This window comes from Lepidochelys olivacea (assembly GCF_965140295.1).
Source record: "Lepidochelys olivacea isolate rLepOli2 genome assembly, chromosome: 17".
NCBI lineage: Eukaryota > Metazoa > Chordata > Testudines > Cheloniidae > Lepidochelys > Lepidochelys olivacea.
The window spans coordinates 9,563,985-9,578,622 of NC_140427.1; the positions used below are offsets into that span (position 1 = coordinate 9,563,985).

The window sequence follows — 14,638 nt, forward strand, 5'->3', positions numbered from 1 at the left end:
CCATTGCATCAGGCACTGTGTAAGCACATGGCGAGAGAGTGTGTCTGCCCTGAAGAGCGTCTAAACTAAATAGAGAAGACCCAAAGTGTGGGAAGGAAAACAGATGCCCAGAGAGGTGAAGTAACTTGCTCCAGGGCACCCAGTAGATTGGCAGAGTGACAGAACCCAGGGCTTTCTGGCTGCCAGCCTGGTGCTGTACCCATTGTACCATACTGTCTCTCCCAAGCAACTAAAGGGCTTGTGCTCCTGTTACATTATGTGAATGCTCAGATGCTCTTGTCAGTTCTAATGCTGCCGGAGCATCCTGGTGACTGTGCTAATCTGTGATGTAGCACTTGGAAAACCAGCCTTCTTTGAAGGCATTTTCAGCTAGTCCACCCCCCACCCCCAAACTCTGATCGGCCTTCTCCAAAAATAAAGCTGCCGTGCAGTGAAGCACAAAAACTCCCGGGCTCTCCTGTCAGAAATAGAGCCCCGGTTCTAATTTTAAAATATTTGCTGACTCCTCCAGTCCAGCGCAAACCCTATTTTTTGCTCACTGACACAGCTCCAGCCATCGAGAGCTTTCAAGCGGCACAGTGTTAGAATTGCTGTCCGTCCCCCCCTCACCCCCGCCGGTGAACGCCTGTATTTAAAACCAGAATAATGTCCGCCTGTCAGATCCTTTAGCTCTGGAAGAGATTACAGTAATAACAATGCACTGTTTATGGCGTTGGGCAACAGCTAAAACTCCTGTGAACATGGATAACAGTGAGCCAGTAATGCTGCGGAGCGTGAGAGGGCTGTTTGGTGCCGGGCTAGCAGACGCTGAGGTAGGTGGAGAATAGAAGCCTCCAATTTTCGCTCTACAATGCACATTTTTGTGAGGGGTAAGTCAGCAAATTTGTAGAAGCCAGTTGCTGTGATTTCTCTTTCTTCCCCTTCCTCCTCCTCCCCCCCCCCCCCATGGGGTAAGTTGGCTAGTTTGAGGCAGCTCTGCTTTGGGATGGGGCTATTCTGTCTTGGATAATTTTGTGGCAAAAGGCTGAGGAGATATCTGATGGCTAAGTGCTCCGGGGAGGGGCTAGCTTTAGCCAAGCCCATGTGTGGGGAGAGCCGTGTTCTCCAAAGAGTGGAAGATACATACTTTGACAATGAGACTGGACAAAGTGCTAGGAAAACACAGGGGATAATCCTGTCTGGACTGGAAGTTGGTATGGATGGTCCAATGCAGGAGTTCTCAGCTGGGAGTCGTGAACCCCAGGAGGGTGGATCAGGTGTCGGGAGGGGTGTGTGATTGCCCCGCCTTTTGCCTAGCATTAAATGAGGGGTAAATCTCTGCAAAAAAGGGAGAGGGTCCTGGGGTAGACAGGCTGAGAATCACTGATCTAATAGGTCTTTTCCAGCTTGAACTTCCATGGTTTGGTGGTGGGCTTTTTTTTTAATTTAATTTAATTTTTTTTAAAAAATTTTTTGTTTTGTTTTTTTCATTTAAAAGAAAATGAGTTGTTGTTTGTTTTTTTTCTAAAATGGGCCCTACCGTTGGCTTGTTTTCTTTGATGTAAGAAAAATCCTGCAGGATGCTATTTGGTTCACTCCCTGCAATGTTTGTCTCAGACTTAAAGGTAATTGAAGAAGATGGCTGCCTCATTATCTTGTGAGACATGTCTGAACTGGCCCTGCTCTGCCCTAGCAGGGGTTCTAGTCAATCAAGCCTGGAAGTCTGTTTTTAGTGTTGATAACTGGCAGCCTATTGTAGACAGGGGGTGGTGAGCCTGGCTCTAGAGATCGCATTAAAGCAGCAGTCCCCAAACTTTACAGAGTCATGTTCCCCCTTGTCCCTGTCTGCCCTCCCAGCTGGGGTCAGGAGCAGGGCTGCAGCTCGGGGGAGGGAGGAAAGGGGGAGAGAAACACAGACTGAACGTTCCTCCGTGCCCCACAGTTTGGGGACCTCTGCATTAAACCAACACGTCTCGCACCGCAGGGCTTCCAGGAGGATCAATGGTATGAAGGGCAGTTCTGCTGGCAGGTCTGATTTGTAACGATTCTGCTTTGGGAATGTCTAGCAATACCATGGTTCTTTTCAATCAGTGTTGGGTTTGCTTGTGAAACATTTAGTTTGTTGCCCATTAAATCTTTATGATCAAGGTAGAGGGCATGGAATTTGACGGGAGCTGTGTTTCGTTTTTAAACCCTCAAGAGGGATTGTACCCGAAGGGATCAGAGCAAGTAGGCTGGCAGGGAAAGAGCCTCGCTCCATCGGTTCATGGTTGTACTAATCCGTGCATGTGTCAGGTTCTTCTGGTTTCTTGCAGCTTCTGTGTGACACCCCCCCCCCCCCGCCTGAGGGACATTTTTGGTATCTGAACAGGCTGAGCTGTTAATTTTATCGTATGGTGGATGGCTACACATCGCACTCAGCGGGAAGAACAAGTGCACTGAGCAAAGAGTTTGCCTCCATCTCTCTCTGCAGCATTCCTTTCCCTGGAGTGTAGGTCAGGCTGCAGGGAGTGGAGTGGTTCAGACCGATTGTGACCAGTTTGTAACTGACTGTCCTGCCCAGCTGTCTGGGGGTACTGTAGTTTTTTGTGCAGTGTATTTTTAGCTTGGGAGTGGAAAAGCAGCACCGGGAGCTCTCAGTCTCCCCATAAAGACCTTTCATTTGAATGGTGTATTCCTGTTCGGTCTCCAACTTCAAGGCCATATTACAGTTGCCATCCTACCCATCATGGAGAACTGGATGGGACTCCCTTGAGAGCCACCAGCTCTGTAGCCTCAGGGGATTGCTGTGAGGAACATGGGGGAACTACTGCCCTCTCTCCAGGACTCCGTAGCACATGGTTTCCCCACAGGTCAGGACAACTGTGCCATTTGGCGGGAGCTTCCCCACAAGGTCACCACACAGTCCTTGGAAGAACAGACCCTAGCAGCGTGGACTTCTCCACTCGGCTCCCTTCATTCAGCATTAGCTTTGCAGTGGGGAAGATGAAGCAGCTCCTCTATTTACAGCACAGAAAGGTTGCAGTAGGGGTTAAATTCAGTCCAGCACCAAGCACTGGCACATGGCCCAAGTGCCACTTACGGCATCAAGGCACTGGGCAAATTTTAATCCTAAACGAGGCTCCTTCATAAGCAATGTACCTGGCTGATGTTCTCAAGAGGCTGTAGTCAGTCAGCAGATGAGACCTCCCTTGGCACATCGCTAGCTCTCTTCTCCAAAAGGTTGTGAATAGTGGTATGAGACCGTCTCTCCACTCAGTAATCCCTTGCTTTTCCAAACAGAGGGCTGCTGATTGATCCCATCTGCAGCCTGTGGGACGGCAGGGCATCACCATGATCAAAGAGAGACTGGCCCAATCTTGACTGTGACAGCACAAGGAATCTGGAGATTTCTTAGCAGGATGCCATATACATATAATGTGGTAACAGCAAGCTTCCCACAGGTTCCTTGTCTGTGACTCCTCCCATGTACAACAGGAGGCCATGTCCACTCCCTCCCCATCATTCCTCACCCTACTGCAATGCTACTTAATCTGAGAACCACAACTGTGCAGTGCTGCAGGCATCCCAAATCCTAAAGTCCATAGGGCTATTATCTACAGGGTCATCTCTTCTACTAGTTCAGTTTGCAATTTGGGCAAGGGCTTTCCACCTCTGTGCACCAAAATGTCTGTCTGTATAAAAGATTTAGTAGCTGGAGGGGAGTTTGCACTAGACCAAAACCTGGGCAGATCCAGTTTACAGAGTGATCTATGAAACATCGCTTGAGAGGCTTCTAAAATGACTATTAGAATATTGTTTGTTTATTATGTGAACTGACCAGAGAGCTAATACTCTAAGGTCCCTCTATTGCCTTTCTCTTTGTCTCAGTGAAATTAGCTTTTATTCTGCCTTGGCTGCTCCAGTGCCCAATCTTCAAAGCACCCTCGCTCACATGCTTTTACTTAGTCACCAGCAGGACTTTAAGCACCTTATGTAATGGGAAAAAGAAAAGGAGGACTTGTGGCACCTTAGAGACTAACCAATTTATTAGAGCATAAGCTTTCGTGAGCTACAGCTCACTTCCTCAGATGCATATCGTGGAAACTGCAGCAGGCTTTATATATACACAGAGAATATGAAACAATACCTATTCCCACCCCACTGTCCTGCTGGTAATAGCTTATCTAAAGTGATTTCCAGCACAAATCCAGGTTTTCTCACCCTCCACCCCCCCACACAAATTCACTCTCCTGCTGGTGATAGCCCATCCAAAGTGACAACTCTTTACACAATGTGCATGACAATCAAGCTGGGCTATTTCCTGCATAAATCCAGCTTGATTGTCATTGTGAGAACCTGGATTTATGCAGGAAATAGCCCAGCTTGATTGTCATGCACATTGTGTAAAGAGTTGTCACTTTGGATGGGCTATCACCAGCAGGAGAGTGAATTTGTGTGGGGGGGTGGAGGGTGAGAAAACCTGGATTTGTGCTGGAAATCACTTTAGATAAGCTATTACCAGCAGGACAGTGGGGTGGGAATAGGTATTGTTTCATATTCTCTGTGTATATATAAAGCCTGCTGCAGTTTCCACGATATGCATCTGAGGAAGTGAGCTGTAGCTCACGAAAGCTTATGCTCTAATAAATTGGTTAGTCTCTAAGGTGCCACAAGTCCTCCTTTTCTTTTTGCGAATACAGACTAACACGGCTGCTACTCTGAAACCTGTCATTATGTAATGGGCTTTCTCCTATCGAGCATCTGCTTCTTCACCTAGCCAGCTATCTTCCAGGAATGTATTGATTAAGATGGGGCATTTGGGGCCTTGACAGATGTCCAGCTTTGTAAAGACTGCGCCCATATGGGGGTGAGGAACAGGTCAGGTCACTTTTGCAGAGCTGGTAGAAGAAACTGTTCTCAGGTTGGGGTTGGAGACACGTTGCATGTGTACATAGAAAGGTGTGTGTGTGTGTGTGTGAGACACATTAATATATTTACTATAGGTTTATCTGCATTAGGGAATTTTTGCAAAAACTATCCCAACATTGCTAACATTTGTATGGATCCATGACATTTTTTCCAACATGTCGGTGGGCCCTGATCCTGACAGCCAGTGTCCCTGCCAAACAGAGGGGATAGCTTGCTGTGAAACAGTCACACAATAAGACAGAGCTGCCTTTTCTAAACCTTTCTTTCATTAGTGCTCATTTTCAAGCATGTACAGGGTAGAGTTCACACTCTGTATGTCTGGAATGAAGGTGGGCTTTGTAGAAAAGCCCTTCTCATGGTTCTAAGAAGGGTTTGTTTCCTGGTTTGGGTTTTTTTGTTTTTTAGATCTCTTCTGCCGAATCAAGAACGATGAGTAAGCCTTCACGGTTGCCAGCAGCCTATCTTGCATAGACCTTAATTACCGTAGTATCTGTGCACCCTACAACCATAAATTTATTTATCCTCCTAATACCTTGGTGAGGTAGAGCCGCGCTATTGTCCCTATTGTACAGATCGGGAAGTGAGGCACAGAGAAACTAAGGCTGCTCAAGGTCACACGGGAAGTGTGACGATACAAAATTATTCAAGATAATTAACTCCAAAGGGATCTCACTAAATTGGGTGACAAAATGACAGATGAAATTCAATGTTGATGATAAATGCAAAGTAAAGCACATTTATATACAAAATAACGGGGTCTAAATTAACTGTTGCCCCTCAAGAAAGACAACTTGAAGGCATCGTGGCTAGTGCTCTGAAAACATCTGCTCAATGTGCAGTGGCAGTCCAAAGAAGGAAACTAGGTTAGGAACCATTAGGAAAAGGATAGATAATGGAACAGAAAGTATCATAATGCCACTATTTAAATCTATGGTATGCCCACCTCTTGAATACTGCGTGCAATTCTGGTCTCCCCCACCTCAAAAAAGATACATGAGAAATGGAAAAGGTACACAGAAGGGCAATGAAAATGATTAGGGGTATGGAACAGCTTCCATTTGAGGGGAGATTAAAAAGGCCAGGACTGTTCAGTTCAGACAGGCTCACAGAGGATAGGTTCATCAATGGCTATAAGCAAAGATGGTCAAGGATGCAACCCCACACTTTGCGTGTCCCTAAACCTTCAACTACCAGAAACTGGGACTGGACAACGGGGGATGGATCACTTGATAACTCCCCTGTTCTGTTCATTCCCTCTGAACCATCTGGCACTGGCCACTATTGGAAGACAGAATCCTGGGCCAGATGGACCATTGGTCTTACCCAGTGTGGCCGTTCTCACAGCCTTAAGTCTGTGGTAAAGCAGGGCATTGAATTTGGCTCTTCCAAGTCATAGGCTAGCACACTCTCCCTCCTCTCTAAGGTATGGGAGCGCTCATGCTTTGATTTGAAACAGAACTACACTCTTGGGTTTATAGCATGTCATGTTGTTGTGGTCCCATATGCCAGCCAGCACATTGCCTGCTGCACGGCAGTGTTTGGGGGGGGTACATGAGATTTTGGCCAAGTCCTCTGTGGAAAATTTTCCTTGCAAGAAAAGGGATTCCTTTATCCACACAGAGTATTTGGGGTTGTTTGCTCTGAATCCTATGGGAGTTTTTCCCAGTGGGGGCAGGGTCTGTCTAGGTTCCTATGCTGCACCCATTGAGGCACTATCAGAACCCAGGTTCTCCTCAGAAAGAGCCATGTGCAGTAGGCTGCATGCAAGAAGGGATTGTGTAAACACTGCTTGGGTTTGAACCTGTGTCTCCAGGGGACCTAGCTACTTCAGAACAGCGGTTTCAGTCGTGTCTCCCCCTTCGCTAGTTAGCATTTCCCATCTATCGTTCACCCATTCGTCCATCCATACCCCACTCTTCCTATATAAATACCAAGCCCATGCCACTTGTGCCAACCCTTTTCAACAGAAATGAAAAGAAAGCCATTTGAACTCTATTGAAGTAGAGAGCAGAAAATTAGCACGTCCATGCAATTGGTGTGGGGCCTTCTTTAAGGCTCTCCTATCCTGACAGAGAGACAATCTACGGTATACTCATTCTTTCGCAACAGCCAGAGGGCTGGGTGAGTGGCTCTATCAAGGGCTTGCCTGTCTTAAGGTGACGGAAAAGCAAATGTGTCTGGCAGCTGCTGCTTTCCTTAAACCAGTCACCCAGAGCCTGCTCCTAGATTTGAAGGTCTCTGCTGAGTCTGTAGCTGTGCCTCCAAGGCAGATGGGTGAATTTCAAAGAAATGCCTTGCCTGGTGGGGCTCTATGCTCAGTCCAGTGAACACCCTCTGAGTTGAAAGAGCCCAGCTCCTCTCAGGATTGGACTGTGATGTCTGTGTTTGTTTGAGCTGGGTTTCTTTTCATTTTTAAAGTGGCACCGTCCAAAAACGCACCGAAACAAGGCAGGCAGAGCAATCCATTGCTGTTTTACCTCCCCCTTAATTGCTATGAATCGGGAATAACTCCATTGCTGTTCCATCAGGGTTAAAACCGTGGCAGTCCCGGTGTTGTGTACTCGTGAGCCAGATGTCGGGTTGCAAAGCGTGTCGTGCAGAATCTGCTCTACTAGACTCAACAGCTGAGCAGGAGTGGCCGCAACAACAACTGAGCCTGTTTTTAAAGTGCCAACTTGAACTAGTGACCGACATGATTATCGCATTGGCCAGGGGGCCAACGGAGAGAAATCGCATCAGGCCAATCTTGCAGGGATCAGGTTGACCAGTTTTATATTAAGCCACCACATATGTGCAGCACATGAGTGGCTGTTTAAAGAAAGCCTCTTATTTTATTTTATTTTTTTCCCCCTTCTGAGGCTTAGTTTCTTTTGTCGCGTGTCCTGGGGACTGGCAGCAGGTTCTGGAAGCCTGTCTGAGCTTTCCCTACTCAAGGTCATTGGGATTGTTTAAATATAATCTCCTTTTCTGGGCTTATACTTCCCTACAACTTGCCATTCTATCCCTCTCTAAAATTAAACTCCTTGGGGCAGGAGAAGGGCGATACCGGACGTCACTTATGGGTTTGGCAAGGCAGCTGCTTTGGGTCCCAGGTCCATGGTGTCACAGCACACATCTGCAGGTAGAAGCCCAGCCTGCTGTGCCAGCTGCCGAATGCACCCTGAAGGCAGCGTCCGCCCTGAAGACTTTCTCGCTATTTGCTCCTAGCTCCATAGCCTCATGGCGGAAGAGGAGGCTTTTAAAGTCTTCAGGACCTTGCCATCTGCTGGACAAAACACGGGGCTGATGACTGCGCCAGCTGCTGCTGCAGCCAGTGAGACTGTTAGTACAGCCCGCCCCAAGATCGTGAGATTTGCTTGACACTCTCACGATTTTTAAAATCAATAACATTTGGAGGTTTTATTACCAGCCTTTCGGTTTCTGGACCTTTAGGGGTGCACCGCGGTCACGTTTTTAGGCTTTATCTCTGCAGTCACGAGGGCCAGAAAGGGAAGCGCATTGCGCTGGGAACTGGGGCTCGAAGAACCACAGCAGATCTCACGAGACTTGAGATGAAATTCCACCCTGGCATTTGGCCAGCATTTTCAAGGGGAGCAAGCTCAGCACCTGAATCTACAGGCGTTCCCAGTTCTCCGTACAGATGAAACGGGATTTGGGTGCAGTCGCCACTGGGAATGAGCTACGGGCATTGTGGGGCGACAGATGCTGCTACACAGTACCATACCCACTCATCAAACGTTGGCAAGTGCCAGCCTTCCTCAGATGCAGTATTAGGAGCTCATGCTGGCTATCCTGTGGAGATGAGCTGTCCCCGCTCTGACTCTCTCTCTGCTCTGTTTGTAGTCTGTCGGGAACCCAGTCAGGATGCCATTCCAGATACCTGCTCATAGTAGGGTTTGCGGCTTAGCCCTTGTCTCTGATAGAAAGTTGTACTGCTTTTACTGGGTTGATACAGTTGAAGCCACGCAATCCCCTAGTGTGAATGCAGTTATGTCGGTATGAAAGTCCTTTAGACTGGTATAGTTTATCGGGTAGGAGAAGGGGAAATGTGATACTCGTACAGGGTGCCTTTATGTGGGTATGACTGCATCCAAGGTAGGGCTTGGCCTACTCAGTGGAGCACAAGACAGGGACTCAGCAGATCTGGCTCTGCCACTGGCCTGCTGGGTGACCTGAGGCAAGTCATCTCTTCCCCGCCCTGGCTCTGTGCCTCAGTTTCCCTATATATAAAAGGGGACTTCTTTGTAAAGTGCTTTGAGATCTGCTGAAGAAAAGCACTAGATAAGAGGTAAGTATTAATTTAGTTACCAGTTTAACTAGGTTTGTTTGTGGATTGAGGGTGTTGATGCCATTTTAATGGTTTTATTTTTATTTCTGCCTTTTATACCAGTACAAAACCTGTGTTGACGAGGCCTATCTTTGCTAAGCAGTATGCACATCCCCACCCCCAGCAGGGACAGGCATTAATAAATACCCCAGTACCATTTCAGCCTGCTCCTGTGGGGTGCGGATAGAGGGTTGGTAGTGTTGTCTGACCCAGCCGTGATCCTGCTCAAAAGAGGGAGAAGAGCAAGCACCAAGTTATGGGGTCTGCTCATTTCTGAGAGCAAGAGCCGCACATGAGTGTCCTGTGAGCTAGCGAAGAAGTGGATAACGTTTGTACCTTCTCCTCAAATCCTTGCCAACCTCCCTTAAAAGTTTGCCAACTCTGAGGAACCTTTGCTGAGAGCATGTTGTCATTTGGTGGTGATTGGCAGCGCTCCGACTGCATCAGGAGCTAGCCTGGACTGGCAGGGTCTAGCTGACTAAACAGGTGTCTCCCACGTCTGACATCTGTGATTATAATTTTTTTTAGTTAATTTTGCTGCCTCTTAACTCGCCAGCTGAAGCGTAGGAAATAAACTCCCCATATCTGGCCTCTCTGGCAGCTCCCAAACAACACACTCTCAAGTGGCTCCTGGTGCTGTAGCAGACTCAAACCAGTGCAAAGTACTGGTGTTTTCACAACAGAGATTTAAAAATCAGCAGCCATGTAGTCTGGACACTGAATTCTCTGCTGAACCTTCAAAGCCTCCTCCCACAGGAGGAGGAAAACTTCTTTGGATGCCACTCAAACCCAAAGCGGGGGAAACTGAGGGATTGTGGAAAGGCAGCATGTGTAAACATCTGAGAGTAGCTGAGGTTTGTTTATGAAACAGGGATTCATCAGAAAGGCTGCGGCAAATCCGACTGTTGGCTCAACAAGTGCCCAGCTTCCTGCGGTGATTTGTCTGGTGCCTCCTCGGAGACCAGCATAATGCCGCTCCCTGCCCAGTAACTTACTTGCCCAATTGTGCTTCAGAGCTGTGCGTGGGACGAGGTGTTCCGAGTGGTTTGTGCCGTCTTGCTGCAATCCCAACGTCGTGTATATTCACAGGGCCAGGTTGTCAAAAGCACTTAGCTCCAAGCAGCTCCCCTCTGGCGTGGATGGCCAGATCTTCAGACGAGCTCGGCACCCAGTCTGCTGCTTGCTTCTGATCCTCTGGTCCTTATTTAGTAAGTGGTAGCCAAGCTGTCTTGCAAACTCAGCCTCAACTGTGGGTCCTGAGCTCTTCTGGAGACCCTGGCTTTAGAGCTTATAAGGCCCAGCCCCACAAGCCTGGAGTGGGAGTTGAGGGTGCTCAGCACCTCGGGCAGCATACTGCACCTTGCAGGATCAGGGTCCCAATTGCTTTAGTTACTAACCCTTCACTAAAAGACGTCTGCTCTTGGCTAAGGCTGTGAGCCAGACACCGAGCAAGAGTGTACTGGACTTCTGGTCCACCACCAGGCAATGTGGGAAGAGCAAAAATGTGCATGGGGGTGTGTGTACAGCTTTTCAATGCAACACATAACAGATGGGTGAACCTGTGTAATCTGCTGTGCCAGCTTTAACAGCCCTTACCGGAGTGCTGGTGGCTGGAGGCACAGTTCTCACAGGCAAGGATGTGTGAGCGTCTGGTGCCGAACAGAATTCCAGAACGCGCTGTGACTCTTCCCTCTTGCAGCCTGAAGTAGTATTCAGCATTTGTTTATGCCAGCGCGCCTCTTCCTATCTTCTGCTCCTATTTGTGCAGCCATATGTTCCATCATTAAACCAAACTCCCGGTGTACCTGTCTCTGTGACAGAGACTTCACTTCCTCATTGTCCTGGAGTAGAGCCTACCTTTCTTGCCACTGCACTCTCATCCAGGGATAATAGTGTAAAATCTACCATCCGTTGCCTAGAAAAGAAGGCATACCCACATCCCTTCTCCTGTCCCACTTCTCTGTATGCACACAGGGCCAGACTCTGCTCTCATTTAGCACTGGTGCAAATACAGAATCGCTTCAGTAGAGTTGTTCCTCCTTTATACAGGTGTAACTGAGAACCATATTCAGTCCACGGACCTGATCATGAAGTATCCCTGCTCTTTTTATCTGTTCATTCCAGAGTGTGCGATAAAGATCGGAAGTCCCTTCTTATTGTTGCTTGACAGATGGGTTAACTAAGGCACTTGTCCAAAGGCGCACACTCTATGGCGGAGTCCTGGATGAGAAACCAGGGCCCCTGACTCCCAGCCCAGTGCTCCAACCATCACACCACAGCACACCTCCATTTGTAGTTGCAATTTTAAACCCGAGGTTAATGGAGTCAGCGGAGACTGAGATGCTTTGCTTTCTCAGGGCAAATGTAATCTGTTACATATTTCAGCTATTAGAAATTAAAATCCGTAATAGATTACTGATTACCTTTGCATCATGCTTGGAACAGCACGGGGCAGTGTGCGCACAATGACTTTGGCTTACATCCTGATCTGGAATGACAGGATTGCCAAGAGGAGTAGCTAAGTAATTTAGGTTGCTTTCCTGCCTGAAAAGTAATTGATTGTCTCCATCTTTTCTTTTCTTTTCTTCTTTTTTTTAGTGACATGAATGCAGTCTCTATCGCTTTAATTACACACATAATGAGAATATCTAAACTTGCATTAGAAGCGATAGAAAATTATAAGGGACATAAGCCCTCGTGTTTCAGGGCAAAATAAAATAAAAAAAATAGGCTAGACAAATTCAGACTGGAAATAAGGTGTACATTTTTAACAGTGAGAGTAATTAACCATTGGAACAATTTACCAAAGATTGTGGTGGATTCTCCATCACTGGCCATTTTGAAATCAAGATGGGATAGTTTTTTTCCAAAAGATCTGCTCTAGGAATTTTTTGGGGGGAAGTTCTGTGGCCTGTGCTATATAGGAGGTGAGAGCAGATAATCATAATGGTCCTTTCTGGCCTTGGACTCTATAGAAAGTCAACCACTAACTGGTAAGGGTTAGGAGGAAACTTTCCCCAAGTGTCAGATTATGGCATGATTGCCCATTACAGGGTTTCTTTCATCTTCTGAAGATAACTACCTATATTGTAGAGCTGACCCTTGTACACATTCTGGGCAGAGATGCATCTCTGAACATCTAGGGGGGTGTATTGGACTGGGAGTTTGGATGTGGCCAGGGAAGTAATGAATCTACTATGGTAGGTGTGGGCTTAGATTCTGCCGGCCAATTCTGCTGGCCGTATGCCTGCAGAACGCCGTAGGCTTCCATGGGAATTGTGCCAAAGACAAGCAGACTTTGGCCCCATGTTGTTCCTGTTTTCAGATGATCTGTTGGTGTGTGATCTTTCCTAAAAAGCAGCAGATCTGTATATTGTAACACTTGTGACATACGAGTTCCTGAGAATAAAATATTAGCAAAGCCGATGTGTTTGCATTTCCTTTGAAATTTTGACATCTTGGAATTCTCTGCCACGTTTTCCTCTCCTCTTCTTCTCTTCTCCCGCAGTTCTTGTGATTCCCTAAGCTTTGAACCCATTGTCGGACGGAAGACTGCCCCACGGCATGTCATGGTTTCATTTAGATGAAAAATCCACATCCCGGGGAGAGTTAGCTATGCTCACCTAAGTCCCAGTGTAGAGCGTGCTAGGTCGATGGAAGAATGCCTCTCAGAGAGGTGAGTTACCTATGCCAATGGGAGAACCCCTCTTCTCAGTGTAGGAACTGTCTACACTGAAGTGGTGCAGCTTGTGGCATTTTTAAGGGTAGATAATAATAATTTTACGATATATTTGTGTGCACTGGTGGCATCTGTAGTGTCTGGCTACAAATCCCCCAAGCGCATACATTCTCATTGTTTGTTTTTTTGCTTACGGTCTTGGTGCCTCCTACTTTCGATCTGACCAAAAATCATTCGAGAAAACCAGCTCTTTTTATTCTGTACTGTGCCTTTAAATTGCCAGACATTGGCTTGAGGCAGCTGCAGTTTTGCATTCTGCTCAGACCCAGCATGTTACAGAAGAATGTCACTGTGTTTTTCTTAGAGACCTTACTTTTGTCCTTTCTTGATTCATTAGTTTCCCTTTAATCTAATGTAAATATGATTTTAAACTGGAAGTACAGAATGGCTCTGTGTCTTGGGGGTAGGGCGCGAAGAGAATTTAACACAAACCTCGGCTGTTTGGGTCTCAGTTTGCAGTCCTGCCAACCCCAGGCATTGAGAAATCATCCATCAGGCATATGATGAGACTGCATTTAAAAAAAATAATCTTTAAAAAACTTTATACATTTCTGGTTCTTACACCGTTTTTGGCTTAGTTTTTGAGCCTTTAGGACTCATGTTTTCAAGCTATTTTCCTCACAAATGAGGGTGTGAAACTTTTTTTCTTTTCTTTTTTCTTTAAATCAAAGTTGTAATTGTCCTGTAATCCTGTGGCTCCAGGAACTGCGAGGCCTTTAAGAAAAAGAACGACATGTCGCAAGACTTGTAGTAAAATCACGAGGGTTGGTAACCGTGATTGTTGTGAGCAAAAGTTTCAGGGGAATTCTTGTATATCTCAGCCCGTTATCCCATAACCTGTACTCCTTATTATCCTTCTATTGTTTGTAAGCAGGGCCGTCCGTAGGATTTATGGGACCCTACGCGGTATTATTAAACTGGCGCCCCTATGCTCGATGGTAGTGCGGGCTCGTAGCTTGTAGTTTGGTTCTCCACTTGTAAGGTAACTCCCTTCTCTTCACGTGTCAGTATATCTGTGCCTGTGTCTGTAATTTTCACTCCATGCATCTGAAGAAGTGGGGGCTTTTAAATCTTAAAAATCTATGCAAGGATTTTTTTAGAGATGTGACTTTATCATCTTCAGCAGCACACTAATGAAATATTTTTAAAGCAAATTTTAAAGTAAGGTCCTGTTGTAGATTAACATGTTCTGAGTAAATATTACAGTAATGCACAACTGTTTTTGTCAGTGAATTCAGAAACTGACAGTATATATCTGGGGTTGGCAAATGCCCATTAAATGGCTTCTTTACCACTTGAATGGCTCTTTAACAGCTTCAGTGTTGTGCTAATAGGTCTGGCAGGCTGGAAGGCTTTTTCACTTTTAAGTTACTAGATCCCCTCTGGAGGAAGACTCACCAGGCTGCAGCAGCTAGCTGCGGAAGCCTGCAGGAAGGGTTAGAACAGGGATCCGAAGAGGCAGGAGGGTGGACACTAAGACTCAGGAGTGCCCCAAATTTTAGGGTGCCCTACACGGCCGAGTATGCTGCATATGTCCAAGGACGGCCCTGTTTGTAAGTCCTGTGCTGGAAACCGAGGGGTGTTGTAAAAACAGAACTTGACTTATGTTCAGGAAATACCAAATCACTTCAAGCTTCCTAGCGTGCTATATCTTTTGTGTCTACCTCTTTTGAGCCTTTTCC

The 14,638-nt window shown here is 46.7% G+C and overlaps 1 protein-coding gene across 1 annotated transcript in view; it reads left to right on the forward strand.

The window, feature by feature from the left end:
- Window positions 1-14,638, forward strand: part of KSR1 (kinase suppressor of ras 1) — a 117,270-nt gene that overhangs the window by 61,408 nt on the left and 41,224 nt on the right. The window lies entirely within an intron of this gene.